This window comes from Enhydra lutris, unplaced genomic scaffold, assembly GCF_002288905.1.
Source record: "Enhydra lutris kenyoni isolate GAN:26980312 unplaced genomic scaffold, ASM228890v2 scaffoldscaffold22, whole genome shotgun sequence".
In the NCBI taxonomy this organism is placed as follows: domain Eukaryota; kingdom Metazoa; phylum Chordata; class Mammalia; order Carnivora; family Mustelidae; genus Enhydra; species Enhydra lutris.
The window spans coordinates 28,281,766-28,297,399 of NW_019154106.1; the positions used below are offsets into that span (position 1 = coordinate 28,281,766).

The 15,634-nt window shown below is 36.8% G+C and overlaps 1 protein-coding gene across 4 annotated transcripts in view; it reads right to left on the reverse strand.

Annotated features, from left to right (window-relative positions):
- Window positions 1-15,634, reverse strand: part of LOC111149684 (homeodomain interacting protein kinase 3) — a 94,919-nt gene that overhangs the window by 47,602 nt on the left and 31,683 nt on the right. The gene's annotated exons all lie outside the window — the stretch shown is intronic.

The window sequence follows — 15,634 nt, forward strand, 5'->3', positions numbered from 1 at the left end:
TCTCTCTGCCTGTCTCTCTGCCTATTTGTGATCTCTCTCTGTGTTAAATAAAGAAAGAATAAAATCTTTAAAAAAAATCTTTAAAAAAAGAAAATGAACATCCTGTTTTCAGGACTTTCACTGACTGATTGACTGCCAAGTTCTGCAACTATGTTTTACCATTTACAAAAAAGCTACGTCCTTAGATTCAAAGGTTTTTACTACTTTGCTATTACTAAAATCAAATATACCCATATTAATATATGTAAAAATTAAAAAAGTTATTTATAAATGCTGATATACCAACTCTCATTTAGGTATATTGGATTTCAGTTGCCTCTTCTATAACGTAAGTTAAACTAAATGTCTATGTAAATGTTTCCAACTCTAAAATGATTTGCTTTTACATAACAATATCTTCAATACAAGTATTTTATCATAGGAACTGCTGGTGATTAATTTAGCCTTGAGGAAGTAAAGAGGGGAAAAAAACCCCACATTTACAATGCCAGGGAGCATTCTGCTACAACATGAAGCATCTCTATACCCAGCAGAGAGTGGACAATCCAAGACTCCTGATACAGGAAAAGAGATATGGGGCTTATGTTACCAAAGTATATCTGAATCACTTTTTTGATTACTTTGTCAGCTTTTTCCAATTGTACAGGACTATTTCAAGGCCAAAGTCATGCCATACTCTTGATACCACTGCAAACAGGTTTCCAAGAGGTCGTTAGTTTGTGACATTTGCTGATAACTACACTCTATATCAGGAACTAGGGGGTAAGAAAGCATAAAGTAGTAAAAATGAATTTTCAGGTATTTATGTCTGTGTATAGTTCTGTTGATTTCTTAAATCAATCCATAACACATGTCTAACAAAGCAGGATAAACTGCAAGAGGCAGAGACTATAGGTTAAAAAATGAATTTCTGTAAGTCAATTGGAGAAAGACAACTACCATATAATCTCCCTGATATGAGGAAGTGGAGATGCAACATGGGGGGTTTGGAGGGTAGGAAAAGAGTAAATGAAACAAGATGGGATTGGGAGGGAGACAAACCATAAGTGACTCTTAATCTCACAAAACAAACTGAGGGTTGCTGGGGGGAGGGGGTTCGGGAGAAGGGGTGTGGTTATGGACACTGGGGAGGGTATGTGCTATGGTGAGTGCTGTGAAGTGTGTAAACCTGGCGATTCACAGACCTGTACCCCTGGGGATAAAAATACATTATATGTTTATTTAAAAATTAAAAAAATTTTTAATTAAAAAAAATTAATTTCTAATCTAGCACAGAAGTCTAAACCAGAACAAGGCAGTATGAAATGTGGCAAAATTTACATGTGAGGCTATTTCAGAGATAAAAATCATTAGGCATCCCAATTTTGGGTATATAGCCAAAAGAACTGAAACCAGGGTCTTGAAGACATATATAATAGGGAAACAAAAACAAGCCAAAATTTTTAAAGTTTCCCACACTAACAGGGAAATGGTTCTTCAATAATCTATTTCTTTCTTTCTTTTCCTTTCTCTCTCTCTCTCTCTCTCTTTTTTTTTTTTTTTGGTAAGAGAGAGCACATGTAAGAGGGGCAGAGGGAGAGAGAGAATCCAAAGCAGGCTCTACCCCCAGCATGAAGCCTGACATGGGGCTCCATCTCTCAACCCCGAGCCAAAACCAAGAGCTGGACGCTTAACTGACTGAGCCACCCAGGAACCCCTTAATAATCTCGATATGGTAATATGAGAAGATGAGAAGATGTAGCATCTTTGGAGAAAGATGAGTTAGTAATATCCAGAGACTGTTCAAGGAGATAACTAAAAACAGAAATTAGGTGTTCAAAGGGAGGTCAGGGCTAGAGGAAGGTATCTGAGAGCTTACCATATTAAACCAACTGAAGTCATGGGACAGAGTCAGATCTCCAAGAGGGAAACATACTGAATGAGTAATGGGTGCAGGACTGAACCCAGAAGAAATGTATTTAGAGGTGAGAAAAACAACAAGTTTGTCAGGTAAGTGAAAGAAAAAACTAAGGGTATAACGATTAAGAACCAACAAAAAGTTTCAGTAAAATAAAGCACTAACAGTGCTGAATTATAGAGATCCAGACAGATGTAGACTTAAAAAAAAGAAATCCATCAAATTTGGTGATCAACAAAGAAGTCCCCAGTGTCCTTCAAGAAGGGAGTTTCAGGAAGATGAGGGAAAATCCCTGGAGAAACAGCATGGTAAAGTGGAGAGGCAGAAGTGAGTTCAAATCACAACTCTGCAATTTATGAAGCTGTGGACCACCCTAGGTAGGTTGCTTAACACATTGAATCTTAAATTCCCTCTTTGTAGGGGCACCTGGGTGGCTCAGTGGGTTAAGCCTCTGCTTTCGACTCACGTCATGATCTCGGGGTCCTGGGATCGAGCCCCATGTCAGGCTCTCTGCTCAGCAGGGAGCCTGCTTCCCCCTTTGTCTCTGTCTGCCTTTCTGCCTACTTGTGATCTCTCTGTCAAATAAATAATAAAAATCTTTTTTTAAAAAAATTCCCTCTTTGTAAAATGTAGTATTACCACTAAACATGGTTGTTGTAAGGGTAAGGGGTAATTATGAAAAGTTCTAGCACAGTGGCTGGTACTACGCACTCAATAAATATTGTTATTATTATATGAACCCTGTTTATTTTCACATGTTCATTCCCCACATAAGAAAGAACATCTATTAGTATGACACTGTGACAGAAGACTTTTTTTCATATTCTGCAGGTGATAAAAAAATTAAAACCTGATTTTGGTTTTTGCTTATTTAAAGCCAACAATTTGAAAAACCAGAAACATCCTTGTGATGACAAGAATGTGAAGAAAAAAGCATTTTCAAATATACTTAAGTAATATGTTTCTGGAAGGAAATTTGGCAACACCCATCAGCAAAATGTACATACCCTTTGACCCAACAAATCTAGAAATGTCATGGAAATGTACCAAACAAGTGTCCAAGGACATACAAGAAGGTTTCCTGTGGCATTATCAGAAAACAAACAAAATGCACATCATAGAGTACTGCTTAAAGTATAAAATATATTACAAAAAAATTATAGCATAGCACCTCAACATTAAGGGGGAAATTGCTCTTGCTCTGCCTTCTTGATTACTGAATTTTTTTCTGACAGTGAGCATCCACTACTTTTTTAACCAAAAAACACTGAGTAAATTTTAATTTAATGCACTGGTTTTTAGATAAATATATTTAACACTTTTTGTAATTCAGCATTTTCCTCACTAAAGAAACATTTGTTCTTTTTAATGTCGAAGCTTAACACATATTAGATCTCTCTCCTAAGCAATACAATCTTACCACACCAGCTGATGCCTAAATTATTCACTGGTCACCAAACTGGCACTCTTCTGTAGCAGCAGGCACTGTTAATAACATCCACCATAATGCATTCCATTCATAGGAAAATGCTGAAAACTCAGAAACAAACAGGCACATATATTCAAGGTGTGTGACATCACAACTATTATCATGACATCCCACTAGAGTACATTCATGAGATAATATGCACCTTTAAAACAAAGCCCTATAGCACAAGGGGAAAAAAAACAACAACTGATAACCTTTGAAATTAAAGGCTTTTATTCAACACAATTTTTTAAAAATCAAAAAAATAGAACTACCACATATCAAAGCATCCCACTTTAAAGAATTTAAACTTTTTTTTTGTCTGATAGACTTTTTTTTTTTTTTTAAGATTTTTATTTATTTATTTGACAGACAGAGATCACAAGTAGGCAGAGAGGCAGGCAGAGAGAGAGGAAGAAGCAGGCTCTCTGCTGAGCAGACTCTGATGCGGGGCTTGATCCCAGGACCCTGAGATCATGACCTGAGCCGAAGGCAGAGGCTTTAACCCACTGAGCCACCCAGGCACCCCCAGAGCCAAAAGAATTAAAAGCAGGGTCTTGAAGAGATACTTGTACACTATGTTGATAGCAGCCCTATTCACAACAACCAAGAGGTAGAAGCAACCCAAATGTCCAGTGCTAAAGAATGGATAAATGAAATATGGAATATACAGTGGAATTTTTCAGCCTTAGAAAGGAAAGAAATCCTCACACATTCTACAACATCGATGAACCTTGAAGACATTACACTAAGTGAAATATGCTAGTCACCAAAGGAGAAGTACTGTATGATTCTCCTCCTACGAGATATTTAAAGAAGTCAAATTCATAGAAACAAGAAGTAGAATGGTGGTGACCAGGGGCTGGGGAGAGGGAGGAAAAGGGGAGTTGTTTAATGGGTACAGATTCTCAAATGTACAAAATGAAAAAGTTCTAGAGATCTGTTTTCCAACAATGTGAACATCCTTAATACTAATGAACTGTATGCTTAAAAATGTTTAAGATGGGGCACCTGGGTGGCTCAGTCGGTTAAGCGGCTGCATTCGGCTCAGGTCATGACCCTTACCATAAAGCCTGCTGTTTCTCCCTCTCTCTCTGCCTGCCGCTCTGCCTATTTGTGCTCTCTATCTCCCTGTCAAATAAATAAATAAAATCTTTAATAAAAATGTTTAAGATGATAGATACTATACTATGCTTTTTCACAATGAAAAAAATAAAAAAAAAATTCTATGTTAAAAGTAATTTTGGCCACCAAATTGATAGCTCAAAATGATAGTACAGTTTACAAATTAGTCTAATTTGTTTGTCTAATAGAGGGAGCAGTATGGACAAATGTTTTCAGAATGAAGTATGTAAAGAAAGGGGTTAGTAAGTATAAAAATGCTCTAATAACACGTAGCAATTTTTTAGCAAGATAATATTCCTTTCTAAATATTAACAAATATTAATATATCTAAAATTATCTAAAATTGTAATTTGATGAAAGAATTTCAAAACAAAGTGTAAAAGGATGTTTTTCTTGATTCCCATTAATAATCAAGATTTCCAGAGCGCCTAGGTGGCTCAGTCATTAAGCGTCTGCCTTCAGCTCAGATCATGATCCCAGGATCCTGGGATTGAGCCCTGCATCTGGCTCTCTACTTGGCGGGAAGACAGCTTCTCCCTCTCCCACTCCCCCTGCTTGTGTTCCCTCTCTTGCTGTGTCTCTGTCAATTAGGTAAATAAAATCTTAAAAAAAAAAAAAAAATCAAGATTTCCATTTTTCACCTATAAGAAATAAAAGACTGCCTAAAACTAAGTAAAAAACAGGGAACCTGGGTGGCTCAGCTGGTTGAGCATCTAGGTCTTGACTTTGGCTCAGGTCAAGATCTCAGGATCCTGGGATCAAGCCCCACATTGGGCTCCACATTGAGCATGGAGGTTGCTTAAGATTCTCTCTCCTCCTCTACCCCAACTCTCTCAAAAAAAAAAACAAAAAACAAAAACAAAACCCCACAATGCTCCCCCTCCCCCCATTTGCTTTAAAAAAAAAAACCCACAATGCTCTTATCACATAAAAATCAATAATTCCCTAATATCACCTGACATTCAAATTTTCTCTATTGCCTTATAACTGTCTCCTTACAGTTAATCTGTTCAATTAGCATCTAAATGAGTTCACTCATGAAAACTCTATTTAACAGTTTCAGAGAATAATCTACAGAAACTTTACATTGGAAAAAAAAGAAAAAAAAAGACCCCAGGTATAGAATCAAACAAAAGCAAACTGCAAAACAGAAGGTAATCTGTGAGCCTATTTTTATATTTAAATGTTCATCTTTTTTTTTTAAGATTTTATTTATTTATTTGTTGGTAGAGGTGGGGAGAGAGAGCACAAGGCAGAGGGAGCAGCAGGCAGAGGAAGAAGCAGGCTCCCCACTGAGCAAGGAGCCCAATGATGGACTGGATCCCAGGACCCTGGGATCATGACCTGAGCTGAAGGCGGATGCTTAACCGACTGAGCCACCCAGGTGTTACTTTAATGATTATCTTAATAAACAGTAACAAAAAGTAGTCATTTTTAGAAGATAAATACTAACCATGATTTGGGGGAATTATAAAACAAATCAACCTGAAATAATTCAACTATAAAAACAAAATGTGATTTAGCTTAAAGAAAATTCAAAGGCTATATTTCACTTCTCTGATTCAGGTAGTTAGTCACGTCTAAAATACCAGTAATGGAGTTTTCCAGGTTCCTTTGTTTTTCTTGTTTGTTTTCATTTGGTTTTAACGTGAAGTTTTAACACACAGTGTTAAATATATATTCAGATATCGATATCCATAGAAGTCAGGTGCATGTCTAAATTCGCACACAGTTTTAAGACAATAAGTATCAACCATAACAAACCATCTTCCCTCAGGAGGAAAAGTATCCTAGTAAAAAGCAAAATAACCACCATAATACCAATCTATCCATTTCTTTCCACTGCCACCATGGCTTCTCTGTGGATGACCTTAATGCCTCTTTTCTAATGGTTTTCCTGTTCCTACTCTCATTCTGATCCTCTTTCCCCTCCAAATAGCAGCCAGAACGATTAAAACATAAACCATAACAGCTATCCTCCAACCTCAAATCACACCCCTACTTTATCCATTCCACTATGCCTAAGTCTCACTGGCAGGCTTTCAGATTCTTTATCAAACTCTTTCCAATCTCAGAGCCTTCACAAAGGCTCCTTCTTTGCCCAAGGCTCTCATTCCACCCACTCTGGTTGGTGGTCTCCCTTCAGGCCCCAGTTTAATATATCGTGTCCTTAGAGATCTTCCCCTGTCCACCCAATATAAAGTCCCTACAACTGATCAGGTACTTAAAAAAAAAAGAAAAATTAGATCCACACCTCACACAAATTATAAGAATAAACTTAAAATATATTACAGATCTAAATATTTAAAATGTAATTCATTAAGTACTAGAAGAAAACAGAGTGAATACCTCTTTGAACTCAGCAACAGAAATGCTAACTATGACTTAAAATCCAGAGGCAATGAAAGAGAAGACTGATCAAACTGACCACACACAGAGGGTGCCTGGGTGGTTCAGTCAGGTAAGCATCCAATTTCAGCTCAGATCATGATCTCAAGGTTATGAGATTGAACCCAGCATGGCTCTGTACTGGGATGGAGTCTGCTTAAGATTCTCTCTCCCCATCTCCTTCTGCCGCTTTACCCACCCCCACAACTTCTCTCTCTCAAAACAAAACAAAACAAAACAAAACACACACACACAAACTTTTCACAAGGCAAATAAAACCACAAAAAAGTCAAAATGAAAAAATATTCAACCTATATGACAAATAAAGGGCTAACACTCCATATATATGAGATCTCTAAAACTGATGGACAAAAGACCAAACTCGTAATAGAAAAATGGGCAAAAGACAGGAACAGGCAATTCACATTTATACAAATAATTTTATTTCTATTCATTTTAGACAGCATGCAATGCAAGCAGGGGGATGGGCAGAGGGAGAGAAAGGAGGAAAGCAGACTCTCCACTTAGTAGGGGGTCAAACGCAGGGCTCAATCTCAGGACCCTGTGATCATCACTTGAGCTGAAATCAAGGGCTGGATGCTTAACTGACTGAGCCACCCAGGCACCACTCATACACACAATTTCAAAATGACCCTTAAACATGAGATGTTTAACTTCATTCATAAGGAGACATGTGAAATAAAACTACACAGATTAACAATTTTGTTAATATGTCATTAAAGAATAACATATTCTGTCAGCAAGGCTATAGAGAAAGAGGCACTATCATATGTTGTTGGCAGGAATGCACACTGGTACAGTTCTGACTGAGAGAAATATTTAATAAAACTGTATATGCATTTACCTTTTTTTTTTTTTAAAGATTTTATTTATTTTTCTGACAGAGAGAGATCACAAGTAGACAGAGAGGCACGCAGAGAGAGAGAGGGAAGCAGGCTCCCTGCCGAGCAGAGAGCCCAATGCGGGACTCGATCCCAGGACCCCGAGATCACGACCTGAGCCGAAGGCAGCGGCTTAACCCACTGAGCCACCCAGGCGCCCCTGCATTTACCTTTTGACTAAAAAATCCCACTTCTGGAAAATTTACCCTGAAGATACAACTTGAATACAAAAATATATATGCACAAAACTATTCTTCATAATTTTAAGTGGGAAACACTGTCAATAATTAGGAAAGTGGTTGAATAAACTATGGTAATCCACATAATGAAGTACTATTTAGCAATAAAATAGAATGAGAAAGATCTCTATGAATGGTCATGAAGTGATTTCCAGGAAACACTGTTAAGGGAAAACAGCCAAGTGCAAATAGGTATCTACAATATGTTACCTTTCCTGTAAGAAGGGAAACTGAGACAATAAACATTTATCTGTCTCTATATCCCCCACCAAAAACACGAATACATATACACATATACATACACACTCACACACTCATACACACAAAAACTAATGATGATGGTTACTAAAAGGGGTTTGGATGAATGAGTTGGGACGGATGGTGAGGAGGAAGTGACACTTCTGGTGGTTTTAGCATGTTTCTAAGTTTTAGAACCACATTAATGTATCAAATAGTCAAACAAACAAGGACATGGATGGGCTCAAAATGAAATACAAAGAAATGAACTTAAATATATTTCAAATAAACAACATAATCACACTTAAAGGTGGAGGTATGGAGAAGAAACTAAGTAACTTAAAACACAGTATTCTGACTACATGCTCTAAGCCTCTGGCTAAAGAATGAAGAACTATAAATAAATGTACTCTAGTTAGTAAATTAGCAGTGGTATGGGTACCAATTCTGAAACCACATTAAATGTATTTTAGAATTGAGCTAATAAGTAACATAAGGTGGATAAAGAGAGCCAAGTTTCCTGGTATCATAAAAGGGATTATAAATAAAGGGAGGAGGACAGAATGAACTCTGAGGTGTCAGAATTGGCCAGAGCAGTATGAATTCATAGTTTTAACATATAAACAGATAGATACAGAATTACATTAACACACACACACACACACACACTTTCTACCTTTGCCACTCAAAGGGTCTAAAAGCAATAATACCTTAGTACTAATGAGCACATGGGGCACTAGCACCCATCTTGTTTTCTAAAGACCATTCTCTAATAAAAGGAACCACAATCCCTTAGAGCAATAGCCATTATCAGGATGGGGCAGGGAGGTACAAAGTCAGTCTGGAACATTTTGTGGTACCAGAAAGTAAGCACGCAAGGGAGGATGGAGCCATGGCAAAGGGACACAGGAGTGAGCTTAAAATGGCTCCTGCTGGACAGTTTAGGGCAATTATTCAATAAAACAAATAATAACAAATAACATTATAACCCAATGAATATGAATCCATGAGTCCACATAGAAACAAAAAGACTAAGTACAGGAAAATTCCTCTTTATAAAAGAAATCCTTATACAGGAATGACAGAATTAGAAAATCATTTCACAACCCCATAGTTGTAATTTAAGGCCATATTCACTGAGAGACTAAAACTGGTTTGTGAAAATAAGATGAGAAATAAGTATATTCTCAAAGTTCTTCTTCACAAGATACTTATTAATTAAAAAAAAAAAACAACAAAACACTTACAGTGGAAAAATCTGCCAATCACCACCTCAACCAAGTGATCAAAGTTAACCAGTAATGGGAAAAATGACATCATGTTCCTCCCAACATGTGAGAACACAACATCACTTTTGTGCAGTTATTCTAAAAATGCATAACCTGAAAACACCAGACAATCTAAAATTTAGGCGCATTCTACAAAATAACTATCCAGTACTCTTTAAAAGTGTCTGGGTTGAGGCACTTGGGTGGCTCAGTTGGTTAAGTGTCTGACTATCTCATCTCACATCTTGATCTCAGGGTTGTGAGTTCAAGCCCCACACTGGGTTCCACAGCTGGGCGTGGAGCCTACTTAAAAAAAAAAAAAAAGTGTCAGGTTATGAAAGGCAAAGAAAGGGCACCTGGGTGGCTCAGTGGGTTAAGCTGCTGCCTTCGGCTCAGGTCATGATCTCAGGGTCCTGGGATCGAGTCCCGCATCGGGCTCTCTGCTCAGCAGGGAGCCTGCTTCCCTCTCTCTCTCTCTCTCTGCCTGCCTCTCTGTCTACTTGTGATCTCTGTCAAATAAATAAATAAAATCTATAAAAAAAAAAAAAAAAAGAAAAGAAAGGCAAAGAAAGAACCAAGACACTACTCCAGATAAGAGGATACTAAAGGGATATATATGGTAAATGATACAATGTGTGATGTTCAACTAAATTCTGGGCAGGAAAAAGGTCATTGGTGAGGAAACTGGTAAAATCTGAATAAAGTCTGTAAATAAGGTACTGGTACTGAACTGATTTTAATTTCCTCAAATCAAATGGTATTTTGAGTAATTCAAACAGTTCATCAAATCAATAATACTGTTAACTGATGATGATTTTAATCATTGTACTGGAGTTACACAAGAGAATGTCCATATGTTAAGGAAATATACACAGAAGTATCTGGAGGCAAGGGGGCCTCACGTCTGAAACTTTCTGTCAATCACAAGAAAAAAGTGTGTGTGTGTGTGCGTGCGCGCGCACGCACGCATACACAGGGAAAGAATGAGTGATCAAACTAAAATGTTTAAATTTGAAACATACGGAAAATCCTGGTGAAAGGTGTACAGGAATTCTCTGTAGTATTTTTGCAACTTTTATGTATGTCTGAAATTATTTCAAAGCAAAAAGTCAAAGAGAAACAAAAAAAGTAGGTATCTTGTTCTTTCTCCCTGCTCCTTTTCATTAAAGAGTACTACTTTACATTTTGGTTGTCTACCCATTAGACTGAAAACACCATAATGGTAAGGTCTGCATTTATGCTCCTCAATGAATAACCAACACCCAGCACAATACTTTACATTTTATATACAATAAGTATCTTGAATGGAAGACTTAATTGTGGATCATTTTACAGTTTTCTATTCATGTATATTTCCACTGATAAAATTTTAAAAGATCTCCATCCAATGATGAATGGATACATAAAATGCGGTGTATCTATACAATGGAATACTATGTAGCAACACAAAGAAATGAATTACTAGTAACATGCTACAATTGAACCTTGAAAACATTATGCTACATGAAAAAAAAGTCAAAAAGGACCACATATTGTATGAACACATTTATATGAACTGCTCTGAATATACAAAACTATAGAAATAGAAAGTTGATTTTTGGCTTAGAGAATGGGAGAGTGGGGAAAGATGGCTAGAGGGTAGGAAAAAGGGATTTCTGCTGGGGGTTAGAAAAATATTCTAAAATTGTGAAGATGATGCACAACCATGAATGTACTAAAAAAACCACTGAACTGTACACTTCAAATGGGTAAAGTTCATGGTATGTGAAATATACCTTAATAAACTTGTTTAAAAAAACACTGTAAAAGCTTCACCAAAATTTTTATTTGAAAGCCATATATATGTATATGTATATCATTAACATTAATATAGTATTATATATATATATAAAATAATCTATGTCTTCATTACAGACTTGGGAAGCTTCTATCAAAACTTTTCTTTTTTTTTTTAAGATTTTATTTATTTATTTGTCTGAGAGAGAAAGAAGAGAGGGAGAGCGTGTGTACAAGCAAGGGGAACAGCAAGCAGAAGGAGAAGGAGGCTCCCCACAGAGCAAGGAGCCAGATGTGTGACTCAATCCCAGGACCCAGGACCTGAGCCAAAGGCAGATGCTTAACCGAGTGAGCCACCAGACAGCACATTAAAACGTCTGTTAAAATGAGGGGCACCTAGGTGGTTCAATTGGTTAAGCATCCAACTCTTGATTTAGGTTCAGATCATGATCTCAGGGTGGTTGGGATCAAGCCCCATGGCAGATTCCACGCTCAGCAGGAGGTCTTGCTTTAGGTTCTCTCCCTCCTTCTCTCTCTGTCCCTCCCCACATCTGCACACATTCTCTCTAGAATAAATAAATAAAATCTTAAAAAAAAAAAAAAAACCTTCTGTTAAAACCCAGCTGACAACCTTTTGTCTAATAAGGATTTCCCCCAACATAACTATTTCATAATACAGAGAAGAAACTGTCAGCAATTTCAGCCAATGCTGAGCTTTTTTGGGTAAGGGTGGTTTAGACAGAGAGAACTTTAATACTAGTCGATCCTAACTCCTTCTCTACTCTCAAGGCTCATTCAAGGGTCAGAGAAGCCTTTTCTGAAGCCACAAATGAGGCTAAGTGCTCTCCTCTGGGTTCTCATAGCACCCTGCCTATACCTGTACCCGAGGACTTCTTAAGACAAACTATTTTTCCTCCTCCATTAAATGATGAAATCATGTCTTAATCATCTCTGTATCCCTAGCACAGTGCCAGCACACAAAAAGGACTCAACAAAAACTGAGTTAAATTTGCAGTGTGAATTTGGACCTGTTTGACTTCTATAAGCCTCAGTTTTCTATTTATTCAATAGGAATTCTACCAATTGTCTTACCTCTTGGGGGTGAGACAGGAGAAACAAAACAGGAAATATACATACAAAAGCACTCCGAAACAAACAAACAAACAAAATATAGTATACATACACAGCCTTCTATTATTATAGAGTACGCTACATAATGTATTGGTTATTCCTTCATGGGTCATTCTATGTATCTTAATTTTGAAACAGAAACTTTGTCTTTGGTATTGCTAGATCTAAAAAGGCATAAGGGGATGGGAATAACCTAAACAAAAACTGATAAGCCTAAAATTATCATTACATACCATTCTGTCAACTATTACATGCAAAACAGAAAGCATTTTTTACCTCTACAACAATTAATGCTAAATTACTCAGTAGGTTTGCAATAAATATAACTGCTTTTCAGGTTACTTTACAGCCCACTTTCCTGTCCCTATGTTCTGAAATGACTCAAACCACAGGCTAGAATTCTACATTTAAAAGAAAAAGGAAAATATTCATGAATTGAATGCTGCCACCACACCTCATAAACACAGCACCATCTGCTGCTAAAACCTTTTATGCATTCAAGAGTCCTGCGTGTTCTTGACAGAAACCATACTCACGCAGCTGAATTTAGAACATGCTGACCTTGAGCAAATCAATGCCCTTAGTATGTACTTCTGGCTTATATCACTGCAAGAGGTAGACAGCCTCACCATCTATAGCAGTCAACAATTTCTGGCCACTGTCCCCTGTCTATTTTAAGATATCCCTACTACATTTCTGTGTAGCACAGTTCAAAGAAATAGAATAACACATGAACTGTATTTAAACACAAATCGTTTACCTTGGAACTTGGGGTACATGTGTTCTTACCATGATTAGCTCAAAAATATTTAATTTGGTAAGTTTCCACTTCCTGCTTTCGTTTTTTAAATATAACAAAGAGTTAAAAATCAAGTATAAGACACTTTTGCTTACTGTCGAGTCAAATTTTAAGCAACCTTAAGTCAAAAACTAAGCCAAAATTGGTGAACAAATCCTGAAAAAGATTAATGGTTACCTGCTATTTTCATGCAAAACTACACTAGACAGTATAACAGTACATAATTAAGGACTTTAAGACCTTTTCACCAGTCTTATACTTACTCTCTCCTAGCTCTTGAATCTAAATAACATAAAGTCCCTTTTTAAATGTTTTCACCTGAGCAACATCACCCAAAATGCTACTAACATGAGCCCTTGTTTACAAATAACAATCTCATTTTTTTACTCTAAACACAGAACCTGTAAGTTAGCAACGGTATACCTTGTGAAATTCAGATAAATTATCAACTTGAAATTTATATAGAAAAACAAATTAGAAACTTACTAACTGTACTTAGCAATTATTCATAGCTTTTTTGTCATTCCCAACAGAGCCTAGTATTTGTGCAAAGACTTAATACTAGAAATCAACATCATAAAATATTTAGCATTTCAAATTGCTCTTTAGAGGATTTTCCTTTACTTTCTTGAAACATTTAATAAATGTTCTCAAGTATGAAAAATAAAGTTCTTTTGTTTTTGTTTTTTTCACTCTCATCCAAAAGATTTCAAATAAAGAAAAGGAGTCTAGGTATCACACGGAACTAAATCTGATACACAGTATTAATGCAGGACCCAAATAAAACGAAGTCATTTACTAACAAGTGAACTAAATATAGAGCCCAAGCAGCTGGAGCCTGGGGGTTTATATAATATGCTAGCTGACGACTAAAAGCTCTTAAGACAGAATCCATAGAGCACAAAGGGAAGGAAAAAAAACTATTTTTCTCATGCTGTTAAATAAGATTTTTAAATAATTTCTCTGGAAAAAAATGAAAACAGAAACCTAATCCTGTATTCTATTATATTAAAAAAAAAATTATACAGAGGCTCAAACAAATGTAATGATATATAAAATAAGACTTACTGTCCTGACACAGCTTTTTTTTTTTTTTTTTTTTGAGAGAGCGAGAAAGAGAACGAGTGGTGAGAAGGGTCAGAAGGAGAGGGAGAGAAGCAGACTCCCTAGTGAGCAGGAAGCCACAGGAGGGCTCGATCCCAGGACCATGACCTGAGCCGAAGGCCAATGATTAACTGACTGAGCCACCCAGGTGCCCCTACGACCTTTTAAACCATTTAAATGGAATAGTTTCTAGCACTCTAGTATTAAAAATCTGACAATCAGGAATATACTAAATAATAAATCAGGCTATGTTCCCAGTTTCTAATACATATTTTAATAAATTATCACTAACTGACAGGAAGGTGGGACCCCTAATGACCTCCTATTGGCAAGGCATGTATTTGGAGTTGGTTTTTGTAGTAGCTAATGTATCTCCCAAATCTTGTCCTAGATACTAAGGCACATATTTGCCAGAAACTAACCTGGGTGAGAGGTCCAGTACAAAGGTAGATACAGTACCGGAAAATAGGGGTGCTTGGGTGGCTCAGCTGGTTGCGCATCCAACTCTTGATTTTGGTTCAGGGTCCTGGGATCAACCCCGAATCTGACTCCGCACTCAGGACGGATCTGCTTGTCCCTCTCCCTCTGTCCCACTTCCCTCCCACCACCACCATGCTCACTAGTGCTCGCTCTCACATGCGTGCTTTCTTTCTCTAAAAGTAAGTAAGTAAATCTTCAAAAGAAAAAAAATAACTACCCCTTGCCGGGTTTAAATTTATAATCCTCATATTCTAACAATTCCCAACAATAAGCTGCCATGTATCTGTCTATTCGCTAACTTCTTAATGGCCAGTATTGGCAGCTCTCGTATCTGCCTACTGTATTGGGGCTCTAGAGTTCACCAAGACCACAGATTCATTCTAGCTGAAATGAAAACAATTTCTCAAAATGATCAAGCTATGAAACCAAAACCATTTTACCTACTCAAGTAGATATTTTGAATCTTGGTAATTATTAGCCCTTAAGCTACCTATTATATTCTAGGCTAGCATTATATTAATCATGACACTATTGCACTTTATCAATATTTATATGGAAATTATTTTCTTCTTTAAAGTCCAACACCAAAATAGCATTACCCACATATAGATGGGAAGAGTATAATGAAACTTGTTATGGGAAAGTCTCCTGAACATTTATGGCAGCCATGGAAGTATGCTTGAATCTTCTGAATCTTAAAACCACTTATCAGGATAACTTTTTGAATTCTCATATATAACTTTCCTAAGTATTCAGTTACATCTGACTGTCTTTAATATACTAGTTCTCTTAAGTGCTGAAATGCCCAAAGATATATACA